This window comes from Oncorhynchus tshawytscha, linkage group LG05, assembly GCF_018296145.1.
Source record: "Oncorhynchus tshawytscha isolate Ot180627B linkage group LG05, Otsh_v2.0, whole genome shotgun sequence".
Lineage (NCBI taxonomy): Eukaryota > Metazoa > Chordata > Actinopteri > Salmoniformes > Salmonidae > Oncorhynchus > Oncorhynchus tshawytscha.
Window position 1 is genome coordinate 47261676 of NC_056433.1, and position 13201 is coordinate 47274876.

Below are 13201 nucleotides of genomic sequence, written 5' to 3' on the forward strand. Positions count from 1 at the left end.
TAGAATTAAGCTCTGTCAAATTGGTTGTTGATCATTGCTAGACAACCATTTTCAGGTCTTGCCACAGATTTTCAAGCAGACTAAAGTCAGAACTGTAACTCAGACACTCAGGAACATTTACTGTCTTCTTGGTAAGCAACTGCAGTGCAGATTTGGCCTTGTGTTTTAGGTTATTTTCCTGCTGAAAAGGTGAATTCATCTCCGAGTGTCTGGTGGAAAGCAGAGTAAGGACTTCCTCTAGGATTTTACCTGTGCTTCGCTCCATTCCGTTTCTTTTTTTATCCTGAAAAACTTCTGTCCTTAACGATTACAAGCATACCCATAAAATGCTGCAGCCACCTCTATGCTTGAAAATATGGAGAGTGGTACTCAGTAATGTGTTGTATTGGATTTGCCTCAAACATACTGTAACACTTTGTATCCAGGATAAAAAGTTAATTGCTTTGCCACATTGTTTTTGCATTATTACTTTTTTGCCTTGTTGCAAACAGGACGCATGTTTTGGAATAGTTTTATTCTGTACAGGCTTCCTTCTTCTCACTCTGTCAATTGGGTTGTATGGTTCACCAATCAGCAGGGCCTTGATTGGCTCGTCAACAGTAACAATGGATGGTGTGGGACCATCAAGCGAGGTCCTAAATGATTTAGGGATGTCCCCAGAACTAGCTGGGAACTAGACAAAAATCTCCAGGGGACTATGACAGAACTTCCTATGTTTTAAACGTCATTGGACACAGGACGGTTCTTGTAACGTCCCCATGAAACGTGTCTAGAACATTAATGTCTTATATTCTGAGAACATGACAACCAATGTTCTATGTTTGATGTGATGTTGATAGAATATTCTCCTAACCCTCAGAAAAATGGACAACATTAATATTGCATATTCTGAGAATGTTAACCTTATTCTGGGTAAGTTCTGTTTGACATTGAGGGAATCTTCTCCTAACTCTAACACCAACACATGCTAAATAGGTTCTCAGGAGGTTTCGCTAACATACATAGAATGTTCCCATAACTAACTGATAACTGGACACTCAAACATCAGGGGAGCATTACGGGTAGACATTGCAAAAACATTCTCTCTCCCTGGAATTGTTGTAACTCGCATTATTATCCTGTTTGAAATTCACCCTCATTGCCAAAACTTTGCAGCATAATTTCAACTGAATCCAGACCATTTTCATTCCATTCAGAGCTTTTTTTATATGTTGTTCAGACTGTATTATCACCTCTGATGTTCCTGGCTGTAACGGTCGTCGTATGAAGGAGAAGGTGAGGACCAAGGTGCAGCATGGTATGTGTCCATATTTATTAAAAGGAACACGGAAATAACAAAAATACCAAAGAGAAACGACCGAAAACAGTTCTGGCTGGTGCAGACAACAGGAAACAGAAAATAATCACCCACGAAACACAGTAGAAAAAAGGCTACCTAAATATGGTTCTCAATCAGGGACAACAATTGACAGATGCCTCTGATTGAGAACCATACCAGGCCAAACACAGAAATAGAAAAACTAACATAGACAACCCACCCAACTCACGCCCTGACCATACTAAAACAAAGACATAACAAAAGAACTAAGGTCAGAACATGACAGTACCCCCCCACCCCCCAAAGGTGCGGACTCCGGCCGCAAAACCTGAACCTATAGGGGAGTGTCTGGGTGGGTGTTTGTCCGCGGTGGCGGCTCTGGCGTGGGACGTGTACCCCACTCCACCATTGTCCTTGTCCACCTCTTAGCCCGCCTCCGTGGCCTCTTAAGAGCGGCGACCCTCGCCGCCGACCTCGGACTGGGGACCAAAGCTCCGGCTCCGGCAGCTCCTGGCTGACTGGCGGCTCCGGCTGCGCAGGACAGACGGGACACTCCGGCAGCGCAGGACAGACGGGACACTCCGGCAGCGCAGGACAGACGGGAGACTCCGGCAGCTCAGGACAGACGGGAGACTCCGGCAGCTCAGGACAGACGGGAGACTCTGGCAGCTCAGGACAGACGGGACACTCTGGCAGCACTGGGCAGGAGGAAGACTCTGGCAGCTCAGGACAGACGGGAGACTCTGGCAGATCCGGACTGGAGGGAGACTCTGGCAGCTCAGGACAGACGGGAGACTCTGGCAGATCAGGACTGGAGGGAGACTCTGGCAGCTCAGGACTGGAGGGAGACTCTGGCAGCTCAGGACTGGAGGGAGACTATGGCAGATCCGGACTGGAGGGAGACTCTGGCAGATCCGGACTGGAGGGAGACTCTGGCAGATCCGGACTGGAGGGAGACTCTGGCAGATCCGGACTGGAGGGAGACTCTGGCAGATCCGGACTGGAGGGAGACTCTGGCAGATCCGGACTGGAGGGAGACTCTGGCAGCGCTGGACAGGCGGGAGCACCTGTCTATGTGAGAATGCTGTTCATCGACTACAGCTCGGCATTCAACACCATAGTACCCTCCAAGCTCGTCATCAAGCTCGAGACCCTGGGTCTCGACCCCGCCCTGTGCAACTGGGTACTGGACTTCCTGACGGGCCGCCCCCAGGTGGTGAGGGTAGGCAACAACATCTCCACCCCGCTGATCCTCAACACTGGGGCCCCACAAGGGTGTGTTGTGAGCCCTCTCCTGTACTCCCTGTTCACCCACGACTGTGTGGCCACGCACGCCTCCAACTCAATCATCAAGTTTGCGGACGACACAACAGTGGTAGGCTTGATTACCAACAGCGACGAGACGGCCTACAGGGAGGAGGTGAGGGCCCTCGGAGTGTGGTGTCAGGAAAATAACCTCACACTCAACGTCAAAAAAACTAAGGAGATGATTGTGGACTTCAGGAAACAGCAGAGGGAACACCCCCTATCCACATCGATGGAACAGTAGTGGAGAGGGTAGTAAGTTTTAAGTTCCTCGGCATACACATCACAGACAAACTGAATTGGTCCACTCACACAGACAGCATCGTGAAGAAGGCGCAGCAGCGCCTCTTCAACCTCAGGAGGCTGAAGAAATTCGGCTTGTCACCAAAAGCACTCACAAACTTCTACAGATGCACAATCTAGAGCATCCTGTTGGGCTGTATCACCGCCTGGTACGGCAACTGCTCCGCCCACAACCGTAAGGCTCTCCAGAGGGTAGTGAGGTCTGCACAACGCATCACCGGGGGCAAACTCCCTGCCCTCCAGGACACCTACACCACCCGATGTCACAGGAAGGCCATAAAGATCATCAAGGACAACAACCACCCGAGCCACTGCCTGTTCACCCCACTATCATCCAGAAGGCGAGGTCAGTACAGGTGCATCAAAGCTGGGACCGAGAGACTGAAAAACAGCTTCTATCTCAAGGCCATCAGACTGTTAAACAGCCACCACTAACATTGAGTGGCTGCTGCCAACACACTGACTCAACTCCAGCCACTTTAATAATGGGAATTGATGGGAATTGATGTAAAATATATCACTCGCCACTTTAAACAATGCTACTTAATATAATGTTTACATACCCTACATTATTCATCTCATATGTATACATATATACTGTACTCTATATCATCTACTGCATATTTATGTAATACATGTATCACTAGCCACTTTAAACTATGCCACTTTGTTTACATACTCATCTCATATGTATATACTGTACTCGATACCATCTACTGCATCTTGCCTATGCCGCTCTGTACCATCACTCATTCATATATCTTTATGTACATATTCTTTATCCCTTTACACTTGTGTGTATAGTTTTGGAATTGTTAGTTAGATTACTCGTTGGTTATTACTGCATTGTCGGAACTAGAAGCACAAGCATTTCCCTACACTCGCATTAACATCTGCTAACCATGTGTATGTGACAAATAAATTTGATTTGATTTGAATGGGGAGTGTCACTGCACAGCTATTTTGAAGTCTCTTCAGAGATGTTCAATAGTGTTCATGTCCGGGCTCTGGCTGGGCCAGAGAGAGAGAGAGAACTATGAGATCAGGACAAGTGATGAGGTGGTATATATATCTATCGGTGTATGGTTAGTTTAGTGTAGAGATTGTACTGTACCTTCACATAGAACCTGAGATGGTGTTCCAGTCCCTCCTCATGGGCTACGATATGAACCATCTCTCTGGAACAGGAGGAACAGCCAGTATTACTCCTAGCTAACAACATCGTTCAAATATTGTTGTAGTTGTGTTATTATAACATTTTGCCTATGCCACCGTTGGCAGATTGCTTACTGCCAGATTGCTTACTATGGTTTGTCAAACTTTTAAATCAATGGTTCCCTTTCAGTCTGTCAATTTCGGTACAACATACTATGGGGGAGTCGCACTCTCGTGACTTTGGTTGTTGAAGGATCTACAATCACGCCTGACAAGGCCAATGAAATCCGTGCCTCGCTGAAAGCCCCACCTTCCACAGTTGAATCTGGATTCATTCCTTCAATTATTCCGCTCTTCAACTCAGTGTGAACAGGAATGATTTGGAACACAACACTGTCTTGCGCTGCGCCAACTAAACTGTCCGATAGTGGTAGAGTGTGCTCACGCCCTGGACGTTGTGTGCTGAAGTTTGTATGGTTCTCATAAGTTTCCTAATCACAAACAATTAGATATTCTTGTAATTTGATTGGCCTGGCTATATAAATAAGTACATTGGCTAACGTGATAGAAGTGACGAAGGCTAACAAGTTGGGTTCGGGTTTGCGACCATGCCCCAATGAATTAAAAGAAACTCATGTTTGTTGTCTTGTATGTCTCAGCCAGGAGACTAGGGGACGGAAGGGCACTGTTCCTTAATAGTCTGCGGCACTGGTTTCTGATAGTGACTTCCTCTTCCGGGTGCCCGTACCTCGGCTGAGTCCCATTCCCCATTCCTATTTTCAATACCTGGAGTTGGAGGGAGTAGACAAAGCGGGGCTTGCGTGCTCCTCCGATGAGGAAGTAGCCCCCGAGCAGCTGTGTTGCTCCAATGTGATTTGTTACAGAAAACGGGGTACAACATCAGCCATTGCCGGAGCCCTCTGTGCTCATAAGGGGGCTGGGTCTCATGCAGGCTGTACAGTCTCACGGATGCACAACATGTGTTGGAAGCTTGTCCATGTTTACTGCCTCTCTGGTACCCCGCGTTCCATGGTGTTAACGGGGTTCAAGGGGTATATCAATCTCCCCATGTTGGGAGTAATAAATTGGATGATTCGCTCTGTCCAAAAGGGGGCACCCTTCCCACATACTGGGATTCATTGCTGATTTCTGCTTGTAGCTCACTAGTCTGAGATGTCTAGTGATACAGGTAATGGGCCCTGTAGGTGATTTGTGGTTGGTAGCGGAGTCGAGGGAACAAGCAGGGTTGGACACGACCATGCCATTATCCCACACACAGTCTCTGTGGTTCATCTGAACTCCGAAATGAGCTGTCTTTCTCCAGCTCAGCAATTTTCATTCCTGGGAATTAGATTTGATTACGAATTGCCCCGGTCCGTTAACATAGAATGGGTCAGTTTTCCAGAGAGCTGTCTGTCCCATCCCCAGCTAAGTTACAAGGCGCTCTGTCGCCTCTAGGCTACGTATGACTGGTCGGTAAGGTAACCTCCATGATAACGTTTTTTTCCCCTTGGTCTATTTTTTTATGTGTGTGGTCCAGCAGCTACCGGAATGCATATTATTGCCTAAATCGAGCGAAGCTCGTTGTTACAACAGTACACCCAGGTGGCACTGCCAATCGGGGTATGTCACTGATCGCCAAGGCCCTTGTACCCAGAGTGGGTCGGGCTTTAGGTAAACCTTGGCACATAAACACAGTTTTTTCAACCCCAAGTCCCACATTGTTCACGGTGTCAAAGTGTTGTGTCTCCTGCTTGTGAGTTTGATGAAAAGTTTCCCCTCTCCACATTCAGACACAGTTTTCAAGAGTGGTGGAAATGGAAAAAGAAGCCATCGCTCCCAGTCCACAATCTCTCTTCAGATGACACTTCACTGGAGGCTCGCTGTTTGCGTCGACCAATGGCATGCAATACGCATTGCCGCCCTGGATCATGCAAACAGTGATGTCAGGGCACAGGCTACAAATTGTTGTGTGCCCCCACGCTCCTGCAGCGTCATCATGTTGCCTGTTCCCGGACCCTCAGCAGCCGTTTTGAGGGAGGAAATATAATCTCGTCTCCAGAGGAAGGCAATCTGAGTGGTTCCTATGTCGAAGATCCAGGATGACTGGAACAGATGGTATTTTCTGGTTCCGAAAAGGTACGAGATGTTGCGTCCCATTCTAGACCTACGTGCCCTCAGCGAGCACCTCGGAGTCTAAAAACTCTGAATGCCCACGAGCCGCCGGCTATTACAGCCAATTGGCTGGTGGCGGCAAAGTCAAGGGGCAAGCAGTGTTACACACATCCATGCTACTGTCCCATATAGAGTCTGTAGGCTTCCTAAGAAACCAGAAAAAGTGCTGTCTGACTCCATCTCAGCACATTCCGATTCTGGGTCTCGAGCTAGACTCACTCGCGTATCATGCTTTTCTATCCTCACGGATGGTGTCCGTCCGAGTTCTGTTTTCGCCAGTGCATACACCTACTGGGGATGATGTCTTCTGTGACCGAAGATGTTCCCCTGGGGCTATTGTTGATGTTGCCCTTCCAGTGTTGAGTGCTAGCCACTCACCTTGACAAATCTCACAGCCTAAGTTGGTCGCTTCGGGTGTCCCCATCAGGCCTACGGGCCATGACCCAGTGGTGGGACCCTCTGCTATTGTCAGGTGGCTCCCATGGCATGAGTTGTATCCTGCACAGTGATCACCACAGACGCACCCCCCCAAAGGCCAATTAATTCGGGGGAAATGGTGCAGAGCGCACTGCAAATTAATCACCCGGAGTTCCTAACGGTGTATATGGTGCTAAAGCCCTTCCCCCTGCTTTTGGTGGGCCTGTTTGTGCTGGTCAGAACCGACAATATGTCAGTGGTGGCGTGCATCAACAGATGACTTGTCTCTTTCCTGCCTAACTTTTGCTCGCTCCCTATTGCTGGGGAGCACTGGGCACATGCTCTCGCTTTGGGCGACTCATGTCCTCGGTTGCATCAACTCGGGTGCAGATCTTTTATCCAGGTGGGACCCTCTCTCTCAGAAGTGGAGGCCACACCCCTGGGTTGTCTCCCAGCTATGGGACATTTTCGGGCAGGGCTAACAGATCTTTACACATCGTGAGAAAACACGCATTGTAGCCTATTTTTCTTGATGAGTGACCCGAGTGCCTCATTGGGAATGGACACTCTGGCGCCCCCCAGTGGACTCTCGTTTATGATTTATGGTTCTGATTCCGCCCAGAGCTTAACCCTGATTCTTATTCTCAGGTTCACGGAGATAATTTTGCCTCGGCTAAACGTGTTAGGGACCTCCACTCGTTATCCGTTACACCCTTCCTCTACTCAGTTCGCCCCTGGTGACTCTAAGGTAACATTGTGTCCAAATGCAGCCTTCTCCCCAAAAGTCATGGCTATGCCCTACAGGTCCTTTAGCTTTTGGGCTATTTCCCTTTTTGCCTCCTCCTTTTGCTTTTGAGGAGCAACAGAGGTTACATTCCCTGTGTCCGGTGCAAGTTTGATGCACGTCCATTGAACACTGGGATATTTGGTTACGTGAGCAGCTTCTTGGTCTGTTTTGCTGAGCCAGCTTGCTGCAGGGCGTGCTCTAAGCCCATGGCTTTAGTTTTGAAAATAGTCCGATCTTTCTGTTGCAACCATTACTTATAACCTCTTACTGCAGCCCGAACTCATACTATCTTTCATACCTTTGCTCATCTCTCAGTGGTTCCTGGCTGAAATTAGGTGGATTGTGCATTGACTTCTCACTCTTTGATGAAAGCAGGCTGGATGTGGGTGTCTCTGCTCTGAGCTTCAGGACACTGAAGAAAACAGGGAGACAGATCTCGTTATAATTTCAAGAAATGTACAACCATTAACTAAGCTTGTGGATTGCCCATACAATAAGTGTATAACCTTTCAAGCTGCAATGTAATTTGGCAACTCGTATTATCATTGTATAATTGTACAATCTTTAATGATTATTTCAGCCAAATGGCAGCCCTACCATATTTTAGACGCTGTGGTCCCTTCCCCTCTCTCCCCTGTGAGATTGTTTAAGAGGCAGTTCTCCCCTCCTCTCTCTACCCACAATGACTTGTTTTAGAGGCAGTCGTCACTTTTAACAAGAACCGGGAACAAAGATAAGACGTTCAATGTCTTCGGTCTACGAGTCAATTACAAAGTAGATACAAGATTATGCAGAACATTTATAATAACATCTTGTAATGATGACATCAATAACAGTCTTATAAGAAGTGCATTTCAAATTATTTGTGTGTTCAGGCCTTTAGAGGGGTACAGTCGAGGAGCTTCAGTTTTTCTGAAAACTGAATCCAAGAGTATGCACAAATTCCCTCAATTATAAAAACTTTAAAAACCTGTCTTACGGAAACTAAGTTAAACGGAAACTAGACACTATTTTGGATGCTTTTCCAGTCTCCCTACATAATTATGAGTAATGAGAGGGTGTTTCAGACATAATTATGCAGTATAGCTGTATTTAAAAAACAATTGCGCTGGGAGAGTTCAACCAATGATGTCATTGATTAATTGAGTCTGTTGTCTGATCTACAAATGAACGTTTTGTAGCAATTATTGTGGCCTTTGTGTTTTGCCGATGAGTAGATATGGTTGTCCTTGTTCAATAGAACCATTGGACTTGTCTCAATGATGTTCTTATCACCCGGGACATTGCAGGATATCTAGGTTGACACATTTTCCCTGGCTTTGTAAAGAGATAAAGCCTGACGGGAGGCATACTTCCTTGTTCCCACCCTCGAAGTCAGGCTTTTCAAAACGGGGACGGTACATGTTTACAGGTTCACTGTCTATCCGAGATTGCTAAATGATTAGCTACAATGGCTGCTTCTGATGTTTCCTCTTTTTAGATGTTCCTTTTGTTAGAGTTGCGTAAATTCGAATCTGGTATCAGGATAAATATAACAATGAGTCACCGATTGTATACTATGTATTTTTTATTAGCTAAGTAATAAATGGCAAATGCAACTTTCGTATATACGGGCTCACTGTAATACCACGCAGGGCAGAACAGAGAACTGACAGGATGTACGTAAACAGTGTTCTTATACTGTGATAGGCCAACAGACGTGTTGGGACAATGTCTATCACAGTAGAGGCTGGGCGTGGTTTAGACTTGCTCAGCCTATCGCAGGCACTCAGGCGGGTCCCCGCCTCTTGGCGCTTCTTGGAGTCCTCCCTCCGTCGATGTATAGATTCTTACTGTTCTGATATCGCAGCCTAGTTAGAACAGTTGCTCAGTTCCTGCTATTGTGTTGTTCAGTATTTTTCCATCTCAGTTAAACCTCGTGATGACCACCCCTCCCTATCACAACTTTGTAAGATACAGCAAGTCACACCATGTGCTCAATATTGTTACATATAAACACAAGGACAAAGCATCTGCTGGGCTGTTATCTACAGTTTTGCAACATGCAGGTCACACCATGTTACTCAGTTCTTGTCACACACAAACAGGCAAGTAGATGTAGCAAGCAGTTGTTTACTCTCATGATGATGCTCAAGTGCACAAATGCAGATACTTCACACAGCCAACATCAGATAATATATAATCATAAATATATATGGTAATAGCTATAATGTAAAACACAGAATCCCACACTTTACATAGGAACATACAGCCCTATTTATTTGAGCTGGAATACACTGAAGAGGAGTTGAGACGAAGAGAAAAACATTTTGCGAGATCAGCAAGCAGCAGCGGCAGCCTAGGCCAGCTGGACCAGGACTCAGGAGGGTAAATGACAAACGAGTAAATTGTTTTCCTGTCGGTAACTTGCTAGTAATATAATCTCTCTTTCAACCAAGGCAGTGTTGTTCAGTACAGTACAATTTGGTGATCAATTCAGCCATAACGGGGCTTGCTAGAACCACTACAAGCCAAGTTTTGTGTTGTTTGCTCCACCTAAAATGTACTGCAGTCTAATGTTACAGCTAGCTACTGTAGCTGACGTCAAGCCTAGCTGGCCTCGGTGCCTCTCATTACGAGCAAAACTGGATAAATATTTTGACGATGATGATGGCAGAGAGAAAATAAAGGACTTTTGCTTGAGTAACCATACCTGTGTGTTGTAGCTAGCTAACGTGTGTCTGGGAGATGTCTCATGCTCTACGTCATGCTGCTTAGGGTAGGAATAAAGACGGTACACAACGATTTCCCATGAGTGTGTCAGAGCATTTTCATCTTTCTCGCACAGACAACACCGCTTGGATAGAAAGAAGTTGATGACTCTCAAGAGGAGATGTGAAAGGTCCCATAACGAAAAATTCCCCTTGAATCAAAGTGACTCCGAACAACCTCACTGCACCACCCAAACACACCCTATGCAAGTATTCCCTTTGTAGAACTGTAGTAGTTATTGTAAGCATTAGTATTATATTTTTTATTCTACTGTATATATGTCATACATTGCCATGACTGTTCCTGCATACTGCTGTGTAAACTCACCTCGGTCTCCAGAGCAAATCAACTTTGTCTTGAATACAAGTCATGTCCACTTATTTGCTATATTGACAGACTATTGACAGACTAATTTACTTGCCAACACATTTGTCTAAATGATACACCAACTCCCTGCCTAATTTCTTTTATCCAAATACATTTCGTGAATATCACAATAAATTGACCAAGACGGTGACGTCCACACTTGATTGGTTTCTGATGTAGTTGGAATAATTTAGTCACTTGTCAGTACACTTGAAAACAGAATATGATATAAAACACCGGTAAACATATCTACAACAGCTAGCAATATCTATACCACAATGCAGTTATGAGGAGCATACTAGGCATTCTATATTATACGACAACATCAGTCTAACTGAATATGAATGTTGGGTTGGTTGAATGTTTCAAGCAATCTGAGGGCATAAGCATCCGAATTGGTGTCCCTCTCCTTGAAAGCGGCAGCTCTAGTCTTTAGCTCGGGGGGATGTTGCCTTGTATCAATACGAAAGGTCACTGTGGGGACGAGGCTGTTGATTCATTTATTGATGAAGCCGGTGACTAACTTGGTGTACTCCTCAATGCCATTGGAGGAATCCATATTCCAGCCTGTGCTAGCAAAACAGTCCTGTAGCATAGCATCCGCATTATCTGACCACTTCCGTATTGAGCGAGTCACTGGTACTTCCTGCTTTAGTTTTTGCTTGTAAGCAACAATGTTGTATTATGCACATGTGACATAACATTTGATTTGATTGTAGTTTAAGCTTCAGCTGCTGTCCTTTAGCTACTGTAGGTCTACCCATCAATTCAATATGGTTATTTGTATCATTCACTGATATTGTTAATATAGGCCTACTGCAAAATTCACCAAAGCTCCGTCTTCCCTGGCTGTCTGACCCTGCTGGGACCCCCGTGACCATCTGATCCCGCTAAGACATGATGAGCATTGTGTTGTGTTCTGACTGCACTAGAGGGCTGCATTCCCGCGAAAGTCCTGCTGGACCTGCGGTTCGCAACGGAAATCATTGTGGCACGGTATGAGTTTTTCATGCTGCGGGCGGGAGTGGGCAGTCAGACAGACTTCTTTGGGATGAAAATATTTAGTTGTCCCACAGATGATTTGGAAACGTCCTCTTTCTGCTTTGTATGCGTTAGCCTACCTATTGTATTAAAAGCGCATGTTTTTCACATTAGTCACACACTCAGAATTCGCTGCTTCAACTTCAGTAGCCTACCTCTCCTAGTTGGGTGTGAGAATTCAAGTGCGCCTAGTATGTGTGGTCTCTTTGAAATAGAGTTGGATGCCTACATGATTGGAGAATCAAGTGGCAGTTAACTTGAATATGACATTTACTTAAATGATTAGACTGTAGTTTACTACAGTGTCTGTAAATACATATTGATAATGAAAAGAAGTGGAAGTGCTTAACCAAATAAATAAAGGTTTAAAAAAAAAAATCAAACCAACGTGAGTCGAAGTGCAATCAAAAAAAAAGTATTATCATTGAAAAATAATAGGTTGGACTACTATGTTGAACAAGCTTTGTGCCTTTTCATTGTCAATAAATATTGATTATCCATTTATTTGTATCTGCCTGAAAATCCTCCTCCTAAAAGGTAGGATAAATCCTATAGGCCTAAGAAAAACGTAGCAAGTGGCGCTGTCATAATTCTTACTTTTTCCAGTTCAGTAGCTACACCTGCAAGATCAGGTGCGTGTGTGGTCTCAATTAAATAGAGTAGGCTATAGCCTATGTTTGGGCGGAGAAGCACAGGGCAGTTCATCTTTCCAGGGAAATGTACTTCCTAAATAGGCCTATGATTAGGCTATAGTTTAATACATTGCCTAGATATAGGCCTAAATATTGATCACCTATATTTCTCAGTCTGAAAAACTTCCCACTCCTAAAAGGTAGGCTCTAAAAATAGCTCGAGAAAATTCAAGTCTCTCCAACTCTGCTCTCTTCAATCTACATCTATCATATTGGCTGATAGATCTGTCACGCCCTGATCTGTTTCACCTGTCCTTGTGCTTGTCTCCACCCCCTCCAGGTGTCGCCCATCTTCCCCACTTATCCCCTGGGTATTTATACCTGTTTTTTCTGTCTGTCTGTTGCCAGTTCGTCTTGTTTGTTCAAGCCTACCAGTGGTTTGTTTCAGCTCCTGTTTGGCCCTAGTCTCGCTTTTTCCCTCATCTTCCTGGAATTTGACCTTTGCATGTCCTGACCCTGTACCTACCTGTCTTTTACCCTGAGCCTGCCGTCCTGTAACTTTGCTCCACCTCTGGATTACCGACCTGAGCCTGCCTGCCTGCTGTCCTGTACCTTGGCCTGTGCTCTGGATTATCGACCCCTGCCTGCCTTGACCTGTCGTTTGCCTGCCCCTGTTACAATAAGCATTGTTACTTCACACAGTCTGCGCTTGGTCTTACCTTGATTCCTGATAATATCAAACGAATACAATTGTATTTTATTTGTCACATGTGCTGAATACAACAGGTGCTCTAGACCTTACAGTGAAATGCTTGCTTACAAGCCCGTAACCAAGAATGCCATTTTAAGAAAACAATACAACAACAAAAAAGAATAAGAAATAAAAGTTACAAATAATTAAAGAGCAGCAGTAAAATAACAATAGCGAGGCTATATACAAGGGGTACCAGT

At 45.4% G+C, this 13201-nt stretch overlaps 1 long non-coding RNA gene across 1 annotated transcript; it reads right to left on the reverse strand.

The window, feature by feature from the left end:
- Positions 1–4041: 4041 nt before the first annotated feature.
- Positions 4042–9446, reverse strand: LOC121846600. Its single transcript, XR_006083521.1, has 3 exons — positions 8058–9446; positions 7759–7872; positions 4042–4104 (listed from the first exon to the last, which is right to left on the reverse strand). It is a non-coding gene; the product is annotated as an uncharacterized LOC121846600 (long non-coding RNA).
- Between the last annotated feature and the right edge of the window lie 3755 nt (positions 9447–13201).